Source organism: Herpailurus yagouaroundi, unplaced genomic scaffold (assembly GCF_014898765.1).
Source record: "Herpailurus yagouaroundi ecotype Mexico unplaced genomic scaffold, PumYag 67793, whole genome shotgun sequence".
NCBI lineage: Eukaryota > Metazoa > Chordata > Mammalia > Carnivora > Felidae > Herpailurus > Herpailurus yagouaroundi.
The window spans coordinates 17,767,608-17,773,940 of record NW_024420586.1 but is presented as its reverse complement, the minus strand read 5'-3'; positions in this window follow the sequence as shown (position 1 = coordinate 17,773,940).

Here is a 6,333-nt window from a genome sequence, read left to right as displayed (position 1 = left end):
CCCCCCCCCCCCCCCCCCCCCCCCCCCCCCCCCCGCCCCCCCCCAGTCTTAGTCAGACTGCGGGTGGGGGGGGGGTGCTCTGGAGGGTGGGTCACACTTCAGAGTCTATCCTGCCTCGGGGCAAGAGAGCTGCGCTGTCATGCTCCTTGACTGGCTAGGGGCTACTCTGAGACAGGGGGCTAGAAACGCCCAGATACTTTTGGTTCAATGACAGCGAGCTGCTCCAGGGCAGGCCTCCCGAGAGTCGCAAGTGCAGGCTGTCAGAAGTTGGGGGAGGAGCTCTTGTGATCAGTAGAGGGGACCCGAGGGGTCTGTCTCTCTCCTGTCATCAGTGGCCAGCAGCCCTGCACAACCCAGAGTGGGGTCAGGGAAGGGGAAGGTGGTCAGGGTCAGGAGCAGTTGTGGCGCCCAGGCCTTTCCCCTGGCACCTGGAGGCAGGACTGCCGCTTCTGGCCAAGGCCTGGGGGCACCAGACACAGACTCTAAGTCTCCTCTGCCTCCAGCCCACGAAGGGTCTCTGCTTCAGACCCGCATCCAGCAGGGCCCCAGGGCTCTGTCCAGCTCCCGCCCTCCCTGCCCCAGGCCGCCTGCTCCTTTTCCCATCAACCCACTTCCTGCTTCCTTCCCACCTCCTTTTCTCCGCCTCTCTGGACCTGTAGCAGTTCGGCCTGAAGGCTTCCACAGGGGCCTCATCGTGCAGCCCCCAGGGCCCTCTCTCTCTCCTTTGCAACCCACCAAACCTCCTGTGCCCTATACCCGGACGGCGATGTGGGGTCTGGAGTCCAGGAAGATGATTTTACCACTGCCCTGTTCTTGGTGCAGCTGGGGTTCTATTTATCCCTGGGATAAGTAGGAATTTGACTTCCTGGTTTTTCTATCCCAATGGAATTCGGTCCCTTCCCCTCTTTTCCCTTCCTCTCCGTTTCTCCCTTTCCCCTCCCCCTGTCCGTTGCCCGGGTCCCGTCCTCTCTCCCTCCCCTTCCCCTTCCCCCTTCTCTTTCTCTCCTGCCCCATCTTTTCCCTACCCATTTCCCATTTTGTCCCATCCCCTCCTCTCCTCCCCTCTTCCCTTCCCTCTTCTTTCTCTTTTTCCTTTTCTCTCCCTTCCTTTCTTCCCTTCTCCCCTCTCCCACCCCCAGCCCCCTTGGTCTGTCCCTCCTTCTCTCCCTCTTTCTCTCTCTAACACACACGCACACATGCGCACACACACACACACACACACACACACAGCTTGGCTGTCCTCAGGGTGGCAGTGACCCAGGTGAGAAGGCAGGATGGGTGGCTGTGTGGGAGAGGACTCACGAGCCCACAGGTACGCAGCAGGCAGGGGCACACACAGCTAGGGTAACAAGAAGAAGCCAAGGGCGTCATTCCGGACCTCAGTTACCCGCCCTGCCAAGCACTTTCACTGCAGTGGTGGTCATTATTATTATCGGCGTTTTACTTTAAAAAAAAAAAAAGAAAAATCCCTTAAGCACGGTCCAGTGAATCGCACCCATTTCTCTGGGCTCCGTCGCACACGATACCTGGTAGCAGCGGGATTGGAAAAGGGTCGTTCAGACAAGGGTTCTTTGAAAAGCTTGCAGAAATTCGATTTTGCTATTTAAAAATAAAAATACAGTTTCTTTCAGTTGCTCACTCATTTTCCCTCGCGTGGCGGTCGCTTATGAAACGTTGGTTTTGTAGCCTCACGTCCAGTCAGCGGCAGCCCCGCGATTCCGTGGAGCCGGGAGTCGCAAAACTTCCGAGGAGATACGTATGTTCTCTTGGAACCTCACGAGGGGGACCAGAGTCCGAGAGCCACGTGGCAGCCTTAACGGTGACCCTGCACATGCCAAGAGCATAGTCTCCGGCTGACGTGGCCACCCATTGACCCGGGGCGCTGCTTCGCAATGTTCCCTATAAGTAAGTGCTTCCGTCCGCGTGAGCCCCCGCCACCCATGAATGGTGTCCTGGTAACTTAAGGTGGGCCAGCCTCTGCGGCTAAGCGCTAAGCTCCGCTGAGGTCAGAGTTGCGGGGTGTGGTGCCCACAATTCCTGGCAGTTAACCTCACACAAAAGGAAAAATGCTCTCCTGGGCACAAACAGCCCCACCTTGCCTGCTCATGGGCAATTTGGTCACAAAGGGGAGGGGCGGGGGGGGGGTGGGCAGGGAGTTCAGTGCTGACAGTCACTGCGAACCCATGGGCAGAAAACCGAAAATGCATTGCCTTCTAAGGCACCCTGCTAAGTGCCGGCCTCGGGGTGGTCTTTGGCGAAATTCCACATGGAACACAGACGAATAGATGGACCATCCACAAATCACTTGTTCTTGACCCTTGAACTCCTTTGAGAAGATCGCTTTTCGAGCGGGGCCACTTTTACCCCCAAGGTAGATTCCTCCAAGAGCCAAGGGAAGGCTCCTTCCCCCAGAATGTAGGGCCCTTTGCCTGAGCTTCTCCCTGGCTGGCAGAGTGGGCAGGGCCCACAGCGAGCACAGCCCGCACTGGTGCCCCCAACTACGACTGTTAGGATTTTGGTGGGGTAGATGGCCCAGCTTCCTCGGCCTTCGGGTGGACCGAGCTGAAGCGTGTTCCACACTGTCAGTCATAAGTGTCCCACAGCTGAGGCGCCTGGGTGGCTCCGTCGGTTAGGCGTGTGTCTTTTGGTTTCGGCTCAGGTCATAATCTCAGGGTCGTGAGTTTGAGCCCTGCACCGGGCTCTGCGCTGGCAGCGTGGAGCCTGCTTGGGATTCTCTGCCCCTCCCCTACGTGTGCGCGCGCGCATGTGCTCTCTCTCTCTCAAAATAAATAAACAGCATTTAAAAAATAGTCCTTATCACCATCTGTAAGTATGCACTGCCATGTTTATTTGGTTTTTCAATTTTTAAAACTTTTTTTAGAAAAGGAGAGACAGAACGAGTGGGGGAGAGGAGCAGAGGGAGAGAGAGAGAGAGAGAGAGAGAGAGAGACAGAGAGAATCTTAAGCAGGCTCCCATGACCTTGGGATCATGACCTCAGCTGAAATCAAAAGTCAGAAGTCAGACGCTCAACCCAGTGAGCCACCCAGGCGCCCCTGTGTGTTTCTTTGTTTAATATCAGTGTCCTCTAGGGGTGCCTGGGTGGCTCAGTCGGTGAAGCGTCCGACTTCAGCTCAGGTCACGATCTCACAGTTTGTGAGTTCGAGCCCCGCGTCGGACTGTGTGCTGACAGCTTGGAGCCTGGAGCCTGCTTTGGATTCTGTGTCTCCCTCTTTCTCTGCCCCTCCCCCACTCATGCTCTGTCTCTCTCTCTCTCTCTCTCTCTCTTTCTCTCTCTCTCAAAAATAAACATTAAAAAAAATAAAAAAAATCGGTCTCCTCTAGTAGAGTGCAGGGTACGTGAGGGCAGAGACAAAGTGTCTATTTTGTTCACCTGCTAAATCCTTACACGTGACCCAACCCAGGGCTTCACGTGTTGTGCACAAGCCCATGCAAGATAAATTCTCTTGAAGGAATGAATGCAACAGCCTTAAGGGAGACAGCGCTTTCCCCTTAGTGGTGGTTTTAAAACACGACCCGTTTTCCGATACCCCTTTTAATGAGAGGTGCGGTCTATCTCTCCTCCCCTCGAATCTGGATGGGATGATGACAGCTTCAAACGAAAGTATGGCAGCGCCGGCTCCTAAAAGGCCAAGTAGCTTCTGCGTTGAGCCCTGAGTGGCTGTCACGTAAGAGCTCTGATCACCCTGAGGCGGCCATGCAGTGAGAAAGCCCAATTCTCATAAAGAGGCCACATGTGGGCGCTCAGATGAACAGTCCCGGTGAGCCCAGACTTTGAGTCACTTCGACCCAAGTGGCCAGACGCGCGAGCGAAGGGTGATGAGCGCAGTCCCCCCAAACGTTCACATCTTTTCCACTGAGACCTCAGACATCGTGGAGCAGAGACACGGCATCGGTGCTGCGTCCCGCCCAAATTCCCAGCCCCTGGAGAGCCAGAGCACAAAGAAGATGGTTTGTGAAGCTGCTACATTTTGAAACTATTTGTTATGCCGAAATAACTGAAGCACCCTTACTGCAAATGTATCAACTCTGCACCCCTTCGGCCATCACTTATCAAGCTCCTACTATGTGCCAGCGCCCGGAAGGGTGGGGTGGGGTGGGGTGGGGGTTGGGGGGGCAGAGGAAACATCCCTACCTTTTGGGAACTTACAGATTTGGGGCTGCTGTTGTAACTGTATCTTGCAAAAGCCTACGTGTTGCTTTTTAACAATAACGAGTAGATTTTTCAAAAACCACTTCCAGATGGTGTGGGGGGAGGGGCGCTTCCTGAGCGAGTTGCCAAGGGAAGCTCCAGAGGTAGGTGGATTAGATAACAGAGACCCAGAGCGCTCTATCCTTTGCTGGCTGTGAACCACGGCTGGCCTTCGAACCGTCCGCCGGTGAGTCGCGCCCTCACACCATGAAGAGACTGAAACCGAGGGGAGCTGAGAGGTGCCATCACCGGGCAGAAGAACCCGGGACGGAGGTGGCGGCCGCCTGTGGGAGGAAGATGGCCCTCGCCCCTTGCAGGCTGGGAGTAAGGCGACCTTGGCAAACCCGGGGACCACCGGTTGGCTCCCCGGCTCTCTCACCTGACCCCCAGAGCGCAGGTCGGGAAGCAAGCTTGCTCCTACGTGTCCAGGCCTTCTTACCTCCGGGAGTCTGGACTCGGAGAAACGAGTGTGATTTCATCCTGCTAATGTTTCTGTTCCTCTTTCAAAAATAAAGCTGATTTTTGAGATGTCTGCCTGTCTCGTGGGACCAGTCATAAAGAGTGTTTTTTCCTGGGGGTGGCCCGCAGCTTCTAGGTACTAACTTCGGGAGGGGGGGACGTGCCAGGAGGGAAGTTTGGGAGTCTGGCCTCCTCTGGCTGCTCGGAGGCTTTCCTTCCTGGAAATTGCTTATGATCACGCCTTGAGGATTGGGGCCCGAATAAGGAAGGAGGCCCCCGTAAGGGCACACTTGAGTAAAATAAGGCCCACCGTGCCCCCAGAGCACCGAGGGGCTGAGAACATGGCTGGACCGGGAACCTTCAGAGAAGTCACCTTCCCCGTGGGCTCCTCACTTCGGTCAGCCCTGAAATGGTCACGTCAGGCTCACGTGTTTCTCCGCCACATGCTGAGTGTGCCTCCTCTGTTGCTAAATACTCTGCCTTCCCGATGGCTGAGTGGCTCAGCGGACCCAAGGCCTGAGCATTCAGCTGGGGCTTTGCTAGTCGGCTGTTCAATAAATACTCAGTGAGCAATGCTTCAGGTACATCCGTAGCTGCTCGTGCGGCTGTGAACAAAACAGACGACCCCCTGCCCTTAAGGAGCTTGCATTTTAGTAAATATTTTAAAGGCGGTCAAAGAGAAAATATTAGGAGAAACATGAACCTGGGGCATTTGGTTTACAATCTTCAGCTGGATGTCCCTCCCGCTGTGATTTCCCAGCTGGCTAACATCTCTTCTCCCCAAGCAGATGCCGGCTTGAAGTCCTACCACCAGTGGCGTAAGAATGTTCCAGCACCAAGGCGTCTAGGTGCAAGAGACCGAGATCCACGTCCCTTGTCTAGGTTGACTAAGGTCCACGTTCTCAATGCCAGAAAAGCCACTTCCCAGTTCTAGCTCATTCTTTCCTGAGCCATTGACAGAACACGTGATGCTGTCTCCAGAGGGCCCCTGATCCCCGACCCCTGTCCCCTTGACTGCTACGGAATAATGTCGTCAGAGACCCGAGTGGCCCCCAGAGACCAACGCATTACAGTAGCAGGCAGAGATTGCTTCATGACCCAGAGTTTCCTTATGAATCTCAAAACAATATATATATATATATATATATCTATTTTGGTGGGGGTAGTAACATTTCCTCAGGGTAAAGTTTTAGGGGAGCATTGCTGTTGAGGAGGCCCTCAAAAATAGCACCAAACAAAAGAGCATGTTAAGACACGTATTCCTATTTGGATGGTGGGGTGCTTCCTCTGTTTTGTGGTTAATCCCGGGCTCTCCTCTCCTTCAGATTCCTGACTTCCTCTGGTAAACCCCTCTGGATTCACCTGTCACACTCTGTCAGTCCTAACGCAGACAGCTCTCTGTGTCCAGATCCTGGTGGCATTATATTATCTCCAACTTCTGAGTTGCACTGTTTATTTTCCATCGAAAATTAGACGGGAAGCCGCACCGAGGCAGGGTGGGGGTGGGGGTTCTTGGATGTGTGTCCCATCTTCTAGGGTCTAATTTACTATCTTTGCAGGGCATGCCCTCCAAAAGTTGGCAAGTCCTTAGCCAGCCCGTTTTGAACTCCCCAAGTGGCAGCCAAGCAACTCTTCTTGTCTTCTCGTCTCTCCTCATCACCAT